At 41.2% G+C, this 16,701-nt stretch overlaps 1 protein-coding gene across 2 annotated transcripts in view; it reads left to right on the top strand.

Moving 5' to 3' along the window:
• ARHGAP24 (Rho GTPase activating protein 24) overlaps positions 1 to 16,701 on the top strand; it is a 184,349-nt gene that overhangs the window by 66,133 nt on the left and 101,515 nt on the right. The window lies entirely within an intron of this gene.

The following is a 16,701-nucleotide window of genomic DNA, read 5'->3' as shown; positions in this document are numbered from 1 at the left end:
CACCTGCAGTGCTGTGTCCTGTTCTGGGCCCCTCACTAAAGAAAGTCACGGAGGTGCTGGAGTGAGGCCAGGGAAGGGCAGTGGAGCTGGGAAGGGTCTGGAGCACAGATCTGAGGAACAGCTGAGGGAGCTGAGGGTGGTTTAGCCTGGAGAAAAGGAAGCTGGATGGGGACCTTATTGCAGGTAACAAGTGATAGGATGAGAGCAAATGGCCTCAAGTTGCACCAGAGGAGATTTAGACTAGATATTGGGAAAAACTGCTTCACTGAAAAGGTTGTCAAGCATTGAGAAAGGCTTGTGGAAGGGGGAAGTAAGGCAGTCAACCATCCCTGGAGTTATTTCAAAGATGTATAGATGTGATGCTCAGGGACATGGTTCAATAGTGTGTCACACTGTATTAGGAATGGCGAAGTGATGACACAGACTCTCTAGCCTTGGTTGCAAAAGAGAGCAAGTTTTATTCTTCCAGATCTTCTTTTATAGACAGCTCCAAGCAGGTCCGAAAAAGTAAACCTCTCATTGGTCATGAAACCAGCACATCACCATCATTGGACAGTTAGGAACACCACCCCTTGACCATTTCTTTACAAGTAAACATCAAGGCAACAAACAACACCTGCAAAGATTGTTTTCCTTATCCAAGGACTGTCTGGATTCCTCCTTAGGATTTTTCAGGCCAGAGTGAGACAGTTGTGTACTTGACTTTCCCACGGGCTCAAGCTAGTGCCTGCAGCCTAAAAATCTCTTATTTGACCATTGTCAGTCCCCACAAGTGGTGGATGTTGTAATGTTGAGTTAACAATTCAACTTGATTTTAAGCATCTTTTCCAAATGAAACAATTCTGTTTTCACATCCAGTCAGTCCAGTGTATTTATTCAATATATTCTGTTAATCCACTTATTATTTTTCAAATTATCTCCTATCATGGCTATTTGGAAGGGCAGATAGATGGTAATGTCTGTTGCACTTGGTTTTAAACCAAGCATCTTTGTATCAGGGCACAATTGTAGTTGTGATCACTGATGTACCAAGTTATAATATATTGTAAAAGTGTAAGAACTATGAAGTAGATTTCAAAGCTTGATTATGAAAGCCATGGGCAGTAAGAGATTATTACACAAAGACAGCCAGTGTGGTATCTCTGAGGTTTAACACTCACCCCAATCTTGAATCAGACAGATTTGAAAAGTTTCTCACTGTTTCTCCTCAAAGTCTCTTTTTCATATGTTCAAAATATTGAAAGAAACCTATTTATTAGCATTGCAGGTCTGGAGTGAACTAAAATCTTGTTTCTGTTGGAATTTAGGAGAATTCTCCAATATGTCCTGATTTGTATGACACCTTAATCTGTCTGATAATGCTGACTCTGGGGATACTTACCCTTCACACCCAAGTTAAGAGCGCAGTCACTCTTGTGATTTCCCAAAATCACAAGGTTTGTTATGCTATCTTTCTGTGGAGTCACATTATAAAAAGTAATTTGTAGTTACTTTTGGGTTGAGTTCAGTATTTATCTGGAGCATGCCTGAGAATCAGGTAAGCTTTTTTGTTTTATTTGTTTTCATTTCTGAGAATGGGGTTCTGACTGTGTTTTGGGATAGCACCAGTGTATTTATTCCCCCTCCAGCACATTACTAGCAAGTGTGTGGCTATAGAGACTTCCTACTGGACATATTATGCGAAAGATTCATGACCAAAAAAAGTTTATTTTGGAAAATCAGGACATTTCATGCCATAGCACTGGTCTTTGAGGGCTGAAGTTAGAATGAAGACTCAGACTGACTGTGGAGGAGGCATCACAGTCCAGATGTCTAGTAGTGAAGAAGAACTGCCAGCTGTATTTTATGCAGAGATGAAGTGAGCATTGCCACTGGCGTCATGTCACTGTTGCTTCTCAAGGCAAGAATTTGTCAGCCTTCTGCAATGGAGCTGTTTGTCATCTGTGTTCTCTTAGTAACTCAGTAAAAAAGTCAATTTTAAAGGCTGACAGCAACACCACTGAGCTCATTGAGTGCAACAGAAAAATGTATTGTAGCTAGGGTTCTGTTTAGCCTTTGTTAGCTTTCATATGGGAAATCAGCTATGTAGCAACGGGATCTATTTGCACATTTTTTAAAATTTTGTCAACTGAGCACTGTGTTAAATGTATGGTGCCAAAGCTCGTGCTGCTCTCGCACTGTTTTCCCTGTATTAAAAGTTGAAGCAATTTTAGTTACAATCCCAAAAGCTAAAGTGACAAGTCCTCTTTTTGTCTTTCATGTCTGTGGGCGGCCTGAAAACTTGTGTGCGTGTGTTTGTTTATTGGTAATACATGCAAATTATTTTGGGAATGTATGTGGGAGTAGGTTTATACTGTGGAAACTAATACTCTGTATGCAGCCATCTCTGAAGATGAATGAAAAAAATGTGTGTGGAGACAAGTATCTTGCAGTTTTGGTGCTGTAATTAAAATACAGATGCCTTCAGTTTGCATTTTGAAAACATTCTGTTCATTCCCTAAGCTGTTAGACGATTTAATATTTAAAATCCCCCCCTACCCCCTTTTTTTAAAAATTTGGTATGCAGACAAATTTAATTTACAGGAGGGAAACTCTCTCCTGTACAGCACAAGGCCCACGCCATGCTTCTGTGTGGGAGTTTTCTGTGCTGCAGTCAGTGACCACAAAATGATTAGTGATGGCTGTGCTTATTAACAGCTTCCCTTGCACTCAGAGGAATGTTTCATAGTCAACAAAAATCAGAAGAGGGAAATGTGCACACATAACCAAGTTGTGTGATTAGTTTTGAGTGGTTGCATTGTATTTGCTAATTGTTCTGTGCTTTATGTAGCAGATAAGCCCTCATTCTGTGCATTGGTTGCACTCTCTAAAGGAAGCCTGAGGTTTTCCTTCTGGTGTGCAGGTGTCATGGGGGAAGGCATTTATGTCACCGCAGAACTGAAGCAGGTGACCTTGCTGTGTCTCAGTGTCACCTGTAGGTGTAGGACAGGGGCACAACTGTGGTTTGCATGTGTGGTGCTTTGCAGATAGGATTCCTGCACCTCATTTGCACCAGGAGAATGCAAGCACAGAGATGTGGGAAGCTCAGGCTCATCCTCAGTTTCTCAAACAGGGCTCAGATGTCTTTTTTCTAGTCCCCTGGACTCTCCAAGGGTTGCTGTCTGAAGGCATTTTGAGCAAGGGAAGCATGAGAAGCCTTGCAGCAGGGACCCGTGGCTTTTCCAGGAATGTCTGGATATTTTTAAGAACTCCAAGGACTTAAATACTCATTTCCTGATGCTCTCAGGAGGCACTGCCAGCTCAGAATAATCAGGGTCTATGTAGGCAGTTGGTCTAGAAGAGATGATGGCTATTGAATGAACAAAGGAATATGCTTTGTCATTGACTGGACTTGGATCCTGGAAACAAAGCTGCTCATACTGTTACCCCACCAGCTGCTGTTACTTGAGATCCTTGTGTGCTAGCTGATGTCCTTCTCTGAGTCTGATAAATCTTTTTGCAGCTTAGCCTCAGGTAAGAAGCCAGATCATCATTCCAGTAATACCTCGCCATTTGGATGTTACTAGATCACATTTTTCTTTGCCCCTGTCCTGTATTAATGCAGATTTCATGAAAAATCAGCACAGAGGACAAGGTTACTTTCAGGACCATGTTCACTAGCAGGTGACCTCTTTGCAAGCTCATGAGTTCCCTTAGAGACACAAATATCCTAAAGAGCTCTCTGAGGAGTTTTGCAGTTGCATGAGTTTTAATATTTATTTAGTGCTGTTTAAACCAGAACATAAATTTCCAAATACCAATCTTCAATATTCTTTGTGGAATCTTTTGCTTGTAAACTTTGTGCATCTGTGTTGTGTTTTTTACCGCTGACAAAGTATCACAGTCCAGCAATGTGCATCTGTGTGGATGAATTAGCACTTTGGTCATACTGAGGTACCAAAGTCAGTTCATCCCACTAAAAGCATTCTCTGTGCAGCCCCAAGTTATGTGTCTGAAGCTTAAGTCAAAGTTTTGTGCTTAGGGATTATTCAGACTGTTAGGAAAGAACTGTAATATTTCATCAGAGTCACTTGGAGTCTCTGCTGATGCTTTTTTCTGCATTTGTGTGTCTGCTGATTTTTTGTGCCTGTGGCTATACCCCTTTCTATCAGGCAACATGAGATTTTATCTTGAGTCATGGATGGTGGAGACTGCAGAAAGCAAGAATCGCCTTCAGCACTGTCCACTTTGGTTAAAGGTCAGTTTGTCAAGCTCTTAATTAAAACCTCTGTAAGGATGTGAAATAGTAAATTCCCAGAACTTTGAAATTGTTATATTTTTTTTTCATTAGTCAGAGGAAAAGTGGCATCTAAAGGCCTTTTTCTTCGTTTTTTCATGTATTTAATTCCATGCTATATGTCAAATTACATTACTTGCAGGTTAACTGTTCTGGTAGGGAGTGTGAGACGGGGTTGAGGATTGGGGTTTTTTAAGCTTCCTCTGCATGAAAGTTTGGATAATAAATGATTTTGCTGCTTCTACTGCAGTAAGTTTTCACTCCTTTAAGTCACCTGAGATTTGCATAGGTAGGTCTGTGCCCCCATGGCTCAGAGTCAGGAGGGCTCTGTTTTGCATGTGTGTGTCACGCTGATCTCCCTGTCAGTAAACAGGGCCTTTAGCTTTCACAAAGGTGTTTTGAGGTTTGAGAAGATAAATGACTGCCAGTTTGTTGTGAAGTTACCAAAACCTCTTGAGTTCCCTGCTGCAGTGTTTAGCAGGTTCAGCCCTTTGAGACCTTCGCCATGAGTTCTCAAATGTCTGAAATGGGAAGGCCACACTAGGTGCTATTTTTTGCCACCCACTGATTCACAGTGTTTTTAAGGGTCCATGAAGGCCTGGAAAAAGTGGAATTTGGTAAGTTCACTTGTGTTCTTTCCCTAAGGGACGCAAGTAAGACAAAACAGGAATTACAGATATATTTTTTTTGGTTAAGAAAGCAATTTTCTTTGTAGTGCTCCTATGCAGGTTAGATACCAGTTGCTTACTGCAGCTTCTGCTTCAATACCCTTCTCCTCTGATAATTATCTTTTTAGTCCTGTAAGTCCTGTTGACAGCAGACTTCTGTGGGATGGAAAAGTGAGGCACCAAGCAGGGCAGATGACTAGCCAACACGTTTGACTGTGTCTGATATGATGCAGCATCTTGTCTCAGGTATAGAAATGTTTTACAAGGTTTTGAGCCTATTGTTTTGAAATAGAACAATATGGCTTTTATAAGGATGTAGCCTTGTAAGAAATAAGGGGCAAGAGTTCCCTGACTTGTCTTCTCAGGAGTAATTGCTGTGTCTTAAGTGAGGATACACCCACATATACAGCAAATAGCTTTCCTTGGAGGCTTAGCAGAGTATTGGAAACACAATGCAATAAGCAAATTCTCTTCTCTTGACTTCAGGAGAAAATTGTTTGTGTATTAAGAGGTCTCCTGCCCTGATACATAAAAAAAGACTTTCCACAGCGCACGTGTGCACGCACCTGAGCACTGAGGTTGCTCTCTGTCTTTGCTGTAAGGCAGATTGCCTGTATTCCCTTTGCCATCAGCAAAACTAGTGCAATTTATTCCCTTTTCTCCACAATATAAAACCCAAAACCGAAGTCTTAAACCATTCAGCTGCTTTGACTCCTTCCCGGTGCTGAATTCCTGACTCCTGGTACGGTGTGGGTGGATTTAATTGATGCTGCCAGGAAGATGAATGCCTCCCCCTGTACGTGCTGACAGCCAGCAGTGCCTCTTCATTAGTCGTCAGGAGCACAGGACCTCAAGGGCATTGCTGATACCGCCGACTGAACTAATTGTACCTCTGATATCTTGTGGAGGGAGCAGACAGGCTGTTTAATCAAATGGGCACCAGCCTCGCTGCGCAGATATCTCCGTGTAATCGCGCGTTGCGCTAAAGCAGCTTTGAGTGCTGCTCATTCCTTGTCGAAGATCTCCTGAAAGCATTGCCGTTCTTATTAAGGGTGATACATTTCTCAAAAATTTATCTGGTAGAGAGCTACCTCTCTGCACTTGAACACATTGGCATGCACTGCCTCATTCTCATCCTTCAAAAGGTGATTTGAAACTGATTTTTTTTTTTTTTTTTTTTGAAGTAAGTCTTGGAGGTGCATGAAGTCAGTGAGCCAGGGAAATGAAGCAGGTTGAAGCCTTGCTGCATGCTTCTCACAAGGTTAATGGTGAAGGCTCACTGGGAATGAGCACTTTTCCGTATTGAGCAGCAGCTCTTGTGATGCACAATTAGTTGATGTGCCCATAACAGTTTTGTCTCCTTAGTAGTTTTCAGAAGAAAAAAAAGCCTAAACCATCCTCAATCCTACATCCCTGTGAAATGAGATGGTGGCTCATGCCATTGGGCTGTTGTGCTGCCTCCATAAAATCTGCTCATTTCAAGCTCATTTCTGTACAAGTCAATGCATGTAATATCCCTCTGTACCTATGTTTTCATGCCTTTCGTGTCATGGCTACTGAGCAAAAACTCGAGGAAGGCACCAAGTTTAAAGAACCTTCTTTTTATTCCAGTGCTGCCTCCTGTGGTGACATTGGACTGAGTCCTGCCTTTCTGTGCCTATGTACCCACACATATTTAATTGAGATGATACCTGCAGTACACACCTTGCATATTAATGGTGTCAGTCTGAATATACAAGGGCTCTGGGGGAGAGAGGCAAGGCTGAGATTGTGACACATATTTCCAGAGTGACATGAGTAGTTTTGCCTCTTCTCCTTCATATGGAAGATCCCTTCCATGATACTGCATCTGATTAAAGATTGAGATTGGTGTCACTCAGATTTGGGCTACTAAAGAGGTACCAGAAAATGTACTGTTTACCATGCAAGGGGAGATGAGGCACCTTTTCCCATTCAGAAAATGAGTTCACTTTTCTGGTAGAGCTCAAGCACTAGTATCTAGCAAGAAGAGCCTGCAGTAAATGATTTGAACATAATTTATTTAAATACAGAAACAGTCCTTCATTGATTTTTTTGTTTTCAGCCTAAGATTAGTCTGATAATAGAAGTTCAGGCCATCTGCTTTCAAAGTGAAGGAATTAAATCTAGATGCAAGAGTTATTTAAAAGAAAAATAAAAGAGCTCTCTCTGAATATCTTCTCTGAGGTATGCAGCATGTGTAGAATAAACATATTTCTCCTCGCTCAGATGGCTTGGGTGTGTAACTTCTTATTTAGTGGAACATCACAAATTTTCATACACAGACCCTGTTATCTTGAATCCCATCTATCTCAGTGAATGAGTGCTGCCTATAGGTTAAAATTGTGTGTGTTTATATTAGAAGTAGTAGTAATATTGCCTGCTTTCTGAATGCTATTTCCCAGTTAGTCTATTTTGAAAAGAGGTGAGAGAGGTGAATAATTTCTGAACAATTGTATATTTTGTTTTCTTTCATCCAAAGTAATTCTGCTTAATCATCTGTTCTCAGTGACATTAATTTCATGTGGCAGAAGACTGCACAGACTCTATAAAAATTCACCCATACTCCATAAAAATATACCATTACTCATGCATGGTGTATGAAGCTGAAGTTAAAATGTTATTTTTCACTTCTGTCTTTTAATTTAGAAGTGGATTGCTTTTATTGATCCTGCTTACCCTGTGGTGCATGTGATCTGAGGTGTGTTAAGTTAGCAATATTGATCATTTGTGACCCACCGCTGTCATTCTGGAGGTCATCTGCTACAGATGAATTTGAAAAATAATGGCAGTGGCATCTCTAAAAATTTAAGTGGCAAAAAAACAAACTTAGTTGTTGAGTTTGTGATAAACTTTTTCCACCACTGTTGTGTGCATACACCTGATTGGCTCTTAGTAAGGGTGTAGGTCATCATGAAAATGACATTGGGTGATATGGCTTATCCCCACCCTATTTTAAATATGCAATTTCAATTTTAAATTGCTAGCTCCAATTGCAGCAACAATGAGATTATTTTTTTTCTGCCTCAGCACTGCAGCTGGCATTGGATTTTAATAATGTTGGAAAATGGCTTAAGTAGTGCCAAAAATGCAGAGTATTTGCACAAAGGCAGGTTGTCTGTGGGAAGTCAGAAAGGTACCTGAGAGCTTATTGCTTGGACCATTTCTGATAATGATTTGGGGACCAAATTATGTGTGTGGGGAAGCTTTTGTATTGGCTTTTTCCATTGTTCTGTTAAAAGGTGTGAGAAAATCTCTGAACTTTGATTATGCAGACTCTGTGAGGCTGAAGATAAATTTCACTCCAAAGGTATGGCTGGAATGAGTTGTGAAGCCACAGTAAGTCACCTGTGTCCATTAACCTTGTGTCCATGGCTATTTTGTGTGCCAGTACAAAATCCTGTGTGTTGATACTTTCGGTATTTTCTGGGGTGGAAGTACAAACTTTGCCTCAAAGGAAGCAAAATGCCTTTTCCTAAGTACACCAGCTGCCTGAAGGGCGACTGTGACAGCTAATGATGGTCTGTTGGTTGGTCGGGGTATTTTTAGCTTCATGTAAGTCCCTCTAGTGGTGACATCAAAAAGTCCAGTGAAGTAATAGATGTTCTTGTGTCTGAAATACCCTGTCCAGAGCTTCAGTTTTTAGCTTCATTATTGCTTGCAATATCCTTGACATATCATGAAGCACAGGGTGAAAGTTAGATTCCCAGACAAATTCTGTGAATTGGGAAGGAAGTACTGGGAAAAAGTGAAAAGTCAGAGGCAGTGATAATTTGAGCTTCTTTTGAGAAAAAGTTGCTCCTAAATGCCAGACTGATATTTTTTGGATGGATTGTGATGATGATTATTTCACTCACAGAATTGAGGATCCATCAGCTTTAGTCAACATGCAAGGTTTTACAAGACAATAATGTTTTCCCTACAATTGTCTGTGTGCACTTTCTGTATTTTAGTTGTTAAAAGACACTCTGTATTCAATTATGTAAAGAAAATAGCATTGTAGGAAGGAGTGAGGTAGAAATGTGATGGAGGAAAGCTCTAAAGCATAGAAATTCAAAATATCATTATTTGGTGGGGCATTTTCTAGTACAGATGTTTGGCAGTCCTCTGTAATAATAATAATAAAAACCAACAATAAATTACCATGCTCATTACCATTTTCAGCAAGAACATCTGCAGCTGCAAAATGTAACTCAGTTAAGATGCATATATATATACCTCTTCTGTGATATAACTGGTGGGATTTCACTGTAAATGGCAGGAAAGACAGAGAGGAGGTGACTTGCCTGAAGCTCTCTGGGAAGCTGGTGGCTGAGTCTGAAGGCAGATCTCACCTCTTTGGCGCACCAAAGAGCTGTACCCCCAATGTGGGACACAAAGGACAGAAGCTTGTGAAGTCCTCTCATCTCTGAAAGCAGTGGGAAAATCCAGGTTCCACTTGGATGAAATAATGTTTTATTAAAGAGTCCTCAAAATACATTACTGCCTAGTGCCTAGGTAATCTGAATAGGAACTGGATTATTTTCCAGAAGTTTGCAGATCTCACAGCAGACAACTCATGTTTTCTGAAGTGCTTGGGTGTTGCAGCCTGACTGAACCCTCCACCCCATGGCTCTGGCAGTATGAGGCTCCCAAGTCCTGTGCTCTTCATCCCGCCCTTCTGCAGACTCTTTCTTCTTCCCCCTTTTCCATTACTGGTGCCTGGGGAACACTGATCTTTATTTAAAGTGAAGCGTCATATTTCTTCTTTTCCACCCTTGTATTAAAAGGATGGGAAAAAATTTTCAAACCTGTGGTGACTGCAAGGACCTCACCTGTTTCTTCAGCATGGGTGTCAAATTTAATGCTGAAAAGGCAGAATATCAGCCAGTTTCAGAGTTTTACCATGCACTAGTACATGGTGTTGATGCAGTGTGTTAAGAGTGAGGTTAGGCTGGTTCCTTCCCTTGACAGGAAAGGAAAACCATTCTGTGGATGTGAATGTCTCTTCCTAGGCCAACATTGTCTCATCTCTCCTCATGAAGTCCTAGCTTATACTGCCACTGCTGGAGGTGGAAATCTCTGCTAATTAAACTCTGTCTCTTATAAATCTGATGGGCATAACTTGTGAAATTGTGATGTTCTGCGCTGTATTTCAAATCCCATCTATATCCATAAATTCTGTGAGCACTTAAGTTTTATTTTCTGGAAGAAATAACAAGGAGGAACATGTGATTGATGTGTGTTCGTGAAGAGATAGCGTCGAACTGCAAGCCCATGGCTGACTGTCAGGTTTTAATGGAGCAGGCCCACAATTTAGGTGATGATTAATGAAAGCGTGAAGTCAAGGAGCATTGTTTGATGCTATTACGTTGATTCCTGCTGCAGACTGAACATTCTGTGCTGTGGGAGGAATGGGATTGCTTTCTCTGGGTTAGGTTGGGTTGGGCTGAAGTGAGCCATACCCAGCAGCCAGTGTTCCCACTCTGACATGTGTTGGGAGCAGCCTGCCCCTTTGTCCGTGTGCTGCCGATCTGAAAGGGCTCCTTTCAGGGTGACAGCGGAAAATGTGACAACCGTGTCAGCCGCTCCGCTGCATGCCAGTGTGGAGGAGGAGAACACCCAGGGAAGGGTGATCCTTTCAGCTTGCCAAGTGCAGTGCTGCAGCCACAGGATCTGGGGGGAAGGTGCCATACGCCACCATTTGGCACGGTGGCTGTGGGGGCACAGAGCACATCATTGTCCTCGCCCTTGGCGGAAGGAGCTGGCAGTGTTCCTGCTGGGATGCTGCCTTTGGCAAGAGATGAGAGCGGGAGGGATGTGCTGGTAAAAGGGCAAACGTGTCTGTGCCTGGCATTCCACCGTGGTGCAAGTGCTCAGGGAGAGGGACAGGGTGCCTGGGGCACTGTGTGCCTCTTTCATTCTGCTATGGAAGGACCAGCTGCAGCAGCAGCAGGTGGAGTTGGCATGGCGTCCCAAACCATGGTGGGATAATGTGTCAGGAACCATAACACCATTCAGGCTCTTAATGTTAGAGTGATAATAACAGGAGGCTGATGAGAGAGCGAGCTGGCTCTTTGGAGACCTTGAACTTGGATAAACATCCCCAAACTAGATTAGGTACACCAGGGGCTGGTTTCCTTCAGAAGGATGTGACACCTGCAGCTTCATGCCTTTCACTTTGTGTTGTCACTTACTAGGTGGTGCACCTCATTTTCTAGGGACAGAGGAGAAAGCAGGGGCTTAAGGAAAAACTTCAAATAAACTGCCTAAACCACCTGATATATCTTTGCTCAGAGAAGAAAATACTAATGTCTCAGCAATGAGAAGAAAATGGCACCAAGGTATGAGAGTGTACTTTCAGCAGCAGGCAAACCAAACATTAAAATCAAGGTATGAGATACAATAATGTCTGGAGCTAAGGAGAACAAACAATGGAATTAGGCAGTGGGGCTACTAAAAAGGTATATAAAGGGGGAGTGTTTACATCAGAGGAACATGAAATAATTTGTGCCATACTCTTGTCATTTCCTTATCTATTGAGAGTCAAGTTGTGGTAAAGGCTCAAGAAGAGCCCTAGTATAAAATCTGTTCCTGCAAGGCACATGTGCGTGCCCGTGTTGTCTTTCTATTTGCAGTATTGCAGAAGAGCAGCTCTGGAACAACAAAAGAGAATTCTGGCAGGGAGGGTAACCTGCAGTTCATTATGGGCCTGGGATGGATAAAAGCATGTTTAGCTTCCATCTGTTCCGGTTTGGATTATGCTGATAGAAGGGTCATAGTTTTGTCAGTGATGGATATGTGAAGTCATTGCCATTTTCAGCTTGTCCAAAATTTTCTCCCCATCTGTTTACTGGACATCTGTTTTTCTTTTTGACATGTATTGCCAGACAGACTGCAGGTGGTGATGAGCTACAGGTGTAGGATGAAGTAACGCTCCCGTTGCTGTCTCTCCCTCTTTCACTGCTGCATGTGGTACAGAAATGATGGGGAATGGGAATAGCTAGGGATGTGTTTTGGCACTGTTCAGATAAGTGTAATTTTGCTTTCCTGGAATCATATGCATAATTACCTTACAGTTTTTGAGATATTATTAAAGCGTGAATGTAACTTGAAAGTGATAAAGAACATAGATGTTCAACTACAATGCAATTCATTAAATGGATTACCTGTCAATACTTCATTTTCTGCATACTGAAATGTGAACATTTCTCATCCTTTTTTTACATCTGTGCTGCCTTGTGATTAAATAAAGGCATTGAGGGATGTCTAAAATAATTCTCCTTAAATTAAAAATAAAAATCTGTTTTGATTATGGAAAATGGTGCGCCATACACTGAATACCCAATTATATCAGTCGGTAGTCCTTCCTGGAAAATGGCAAGAGCACAGAATTCTACTTTGGAAAGTTATCATCATGACAGGAGTTGGGCCCATGGACAAGCATGTATTTTCTTCAGAGAGGTTTATCCTTTCTGTGTATCTCTAGCAGCAGTCTTTATGGACTGAAGAGTAGTATTTTGCCACAAAAGATTACAAATCCATTTATTTTGGTTCAATGTTTTTAATCCTTGTGAACTTTTGTGATACTGAACCTGTACTGAAAATGCTGTAATTGCTGTCTTAACTTGAAATGCATATTTGTGATTCTCATTTAAAAGCCTTGTCAAAGGTAAATTAGACTCCAGTGTGCTAAAACCTATTTAAAGAATCCCCAAAGGCTTTTTATGTGGCAGACTTTTTAAAGCCACACGGATTTCCAGAGAAGTGGGCTCTCTTAAAGAAGGTACTGTAATAGGTGTGTATGTATATATTATTTTGTTTGTAGTACAGCTTTGTCCACACATGCAGATGCTGGGATAAGAAAAATGTGAAAGTCACATCCCACTTAAAAGAGCTTTTGATCTTGTGGGACTCCTACACACTTGAGTGATAAAACCACAGTTCACATAGGTTTGGCAGAGTGTCAGCACCAGAGCTGGGATAACTGAGGTTTACATTCTCAGAGTACCATTAAGTACTGTTGGATCTGCAGCTGCTTTTTAATGCATCAGCTCACTTTTAAGTCCATGACATGTGTGACACGCCTTCAAACCATGCTGGCCCATAGTTGTGTCCTCCTGTCTGAAATGCATAATGCAATATGCAATATAGGCAATAATGCATAATACTTTTCCTTAGGTGTTCCGTGTTTTTTTTTTTCCTCTACAAGTGAGTTTGAGACAAGTGTAATGCTACTGAGTTATGTGAACTTGACTTCAAAATTGTAATTAGTCACCACACCTATTCCTTGATTTTTTTATTATTCTTTGTTTTAATATCAGTAATGTTATTATATTCTAAAGCAGATGATTCATACAATTCAGAGTTAGCCCTACTGATCAGCAGAATTTGTCATCTCTGTAACAGTAATGTGAAAATTTGTTTCTGTGAAGTCATGGGGAGATCAATATAATGTGAAGTGTGTGGCAGTTCTTTAAGTGATCAATTCACTAATTTATGTACTTATGTGATTAATCTTGGCCAGGTCTTCCACAAAACAAAGTTCAAATCCAAGTTGGATTTTTTCTGCATCTGAGGCAGTGATGCATGAGCTCTCTGTGCTCCACAGCAGTGTTTTGTTCTGCGGTGTGGCACAGAACCCCTCTCCTACTAACCAGACCTACTGAAGAGTTTCTCTGTGCTTAAATTAATCTCAGTACTCACAGATCAGCTTCTCTAAATTCATTTAGTATTTCTACTGAGGTGGATGACGAAGCAGTACATAAAGATCTCACAAATGTAGGGACATTGTAAACAGACTGAGCTGTGCCCTTATGCGGTGCCAGCCGATTAGCTGAGAGCACCCTTGTTTGCTGCTGCTTCCCATTTCCTTCAGATTTTGTATCCGGCGGCAGCAAGCAGTGGTATTGTTGCCAGGCCTTTGGCTGTTCCTGTACTTTTTCCAGTTCTCTCTTTGTCTTGCTAAGGGAAAGAATTGCAATCCCCTTTTCATCCCTGATGAGTCTTTGCTTCCCCTTTCCTGTATCTTCCTGCCTTAGAGCTAGCTGAGTTTTTGCTCTCTGTGTTCTCTGAGAGTTGTCAATGCCAGTCCCGTCCTGGTCACTCCATGCCCCAGCTACTCTTTGCAAACCACTCTGGTCTGAGTGACCAAGGCCTCGCAAAAAATGTTTCTCCTGAAAGTCTCGTAATGAGGCTTATGGGCATGAAGTACTGAAAGGAGTGTTGTCCCAGCTTTTGTTATGAAGAGCCAGTCATGGTTCAGTTGGCCTGAACAAAGTCTGATATCATTAAGAGTCCACTGGTTTTCAGGGAGACCTTAAAATCAAGGTAATTTTATGATCCATGCAGCCATGGAGTTAATAAAGTTAATGTTTCATTTTTATTGCCAGTGCTGTACTAGGATGGGTAATGCAGGCCAAGTGCATGGCAGTGCTGCCCTCTGCAGCCTCCTGTTCTGTGGCCACAGTCATTGTGGGGAGCTGTTTCAGGGCAGCTCTCCCCAGCTAAGGATGGAAGAGTTCCCACCCTCAGCAAGGGCTTCTTCATGCTCTCTCCTGTTGTCCCCCTGCTGATGTGGTTTCCCAGGACAGGCTGTTGCAGATGGCAGTGTGCCTTTCCTGGTGCTTCTAGGCAAGCTGCACTTGTCAGGTTTCTGTGGGATGCTCTAAGCCTTAGCCCATGTTAATGATGCTCCTCCCACCTATCAATGCAGACATCCGGTGAGTGTGGTGAGTAGGTACCCTCACATACAATCACAGCTGTGTCTTGCTCCCTTTTCTTTGTCTGAAAGTTAACACTTTTTGTGTCTGGCATGAGTTCTGGCAACCCATGGCAAGAAGACTTACGGTTTTATAGATGGCATATTTTTGTACAGTACACTTCTTTACTTGAAAATTTTTGAACGTGTTTGGAAAATGGATGCTGTGCCCTTAGTGCAGTTTGTTCATTTTTCTGGACTGTGCATTAGGATGATGTTTTGAAGAAGAGGGGGTATTTCTGTGTAGTTTTCGTAGCAGTAATCTTGAATGAAGATGAGTAGTTAAATCTGTAAAAATAGCTTTGAAAGAGCCAAACATTTTCCTCCTCTGTTTTTGTTTCTGTGTTGTTAATCAAATCTACTTAATTCATTCTGTGTCTCACGAGAGCAAAGAACATGGTATTCTGTCACCAGATACACTTGGTCACCTCATCTGTATTTGCTGGTGTTACGTAGTGGTAGTGATCACTTAATGTGCCTCATTCAGCTACAGACGCTCTTCTAAATGTGAAAGTTTTGTGTTTAGTCTTAGTTACAGTGTCTATGTGAAGTCATCCTTCGTCTTCTTCATTGTGAATAAGGAGAGAGTTTGGCCTTGATGTAATTAATTTAAACTTATCCCAGCAACATAATCAACTTCCTAATAAATTATGCCAAGTCCCACAGTTGTCTCTATGTTGACTTGGAAGAGCTGAGCCAAGCCAAGCCTTGACTTTCAGGCTGGGGAATTCAGTTTTAATCTATCCATGATGTCCTCACTGCATGCTTCTCAGTGGAAAAGCATTCAGTGTTTCTTGACTTTATTATTATTCTTTCTTGTGTCATTATTTTATGTCCAGAAATGAAACATGAGCATGGATAATCTTTTCGGGAAGTCAGTAGGGAAGCTCCAGAGATGTATTAAATTTATTAAATGGAAATGATAACTCACAAAGCTTGCAGAACCAAAGTAGGATGCTGACTACAATTTTGGTATTGACTTTATTGTTCTGTACTCTCAGTTGTGAGTACAGCTGACAGAGAAAAACACGTATTTTGGTAGCTAAAATAAAACCATGATGTTGTGTGCTGGAAAGACAGGAAGGATTGATTCCATATATCATGAGCTGTGTCACTACTAAGTAGTGTGCCTCAGCTGTGCCAGCATTTTACCAAGGTGAATCATACCATTCAAAAGTCGCCATTGAGTAGAAAGCAGTCCAAAAATTGAGGAGTTTTTCCTTAAAATGTTGTGTTAGCTCCTGTAAGCAAAACTAGCAAGAAAGCAAAGGCAGTGAATTCTTAATAGAATTTTTTTCACTAGTATAATCTCAAAGCTGGCAAGTTATAAAAGGCAGCAGCTGATTGCATACTTGAGACTGTTTTCCTTCTCTCTTGACAGGCATATATATCTGTCTTTAACTAATATATGTATTACAGAAAGAGAAAATAAATATGTAAACAGTTTCTTCAATTTGCATTGAAATTACAGATTATTTTGAAATCTGAAAACCTATTGATTTATGCAAGCAAAAAGCTTTCATGTATAAATACAAGTTTGTTTCAGTGGGCTGCTCACTTTCTGCTTGCTTGATCTGTATAAAATACTTTCCAATTGCATTTCTGGTAGGCACTTGCACTCCTAAATGCTCTCTATGCTATTTTATAGCTAAAATTAATAACTTAATGATGCTGTGCTAATGGCACTGTAGGTGTCTTGTTGTCCAGGGTTACTTGAAAATTGGAGAGTATTTGAAGCAGTGGAGGAGCTGCTGTAACCATTTGGTGAGATGAACAACTAGGGTTTAAAAAAGGCTCAGTCTGGCAGCTAGGATGAATTTCAAGAGGTGTTGGCAGACAGCAGCTATAAAGCCCAATTCATCTCTACGTACAAGAAAAGAACAAATCAAGGTAATCAGAGAAAGCCCACCTTCTGGAAGGTGCTGGTAGTTCAGCCACATGGCAGATGGAAGTAGTTAGTGGAATATAAGTAGAAGAATTAAAAAGCATACTACGAACAA

This window comes from Poecile atricapillus, chromosome 4 (genome assembly GCF_030490865.1).
Source record: "Poecile atricapillus isolate bPoeAtr1 chromosome 4, bPoeAtr1.hap1, whole genome shotgun sequence".
In the NCBI taxonomy this organism is placed as follows: Eukaryota; Metazoa; Chordata; class Aves; order Passeriformes; family Paridae; genus Poecile; species Poecile atricapillus.
The sequence above is the reverse complement of the archived record's forward strand: the minus strand, read 5'-3'. Positions and strand labels throughout refer to the sequence as shown.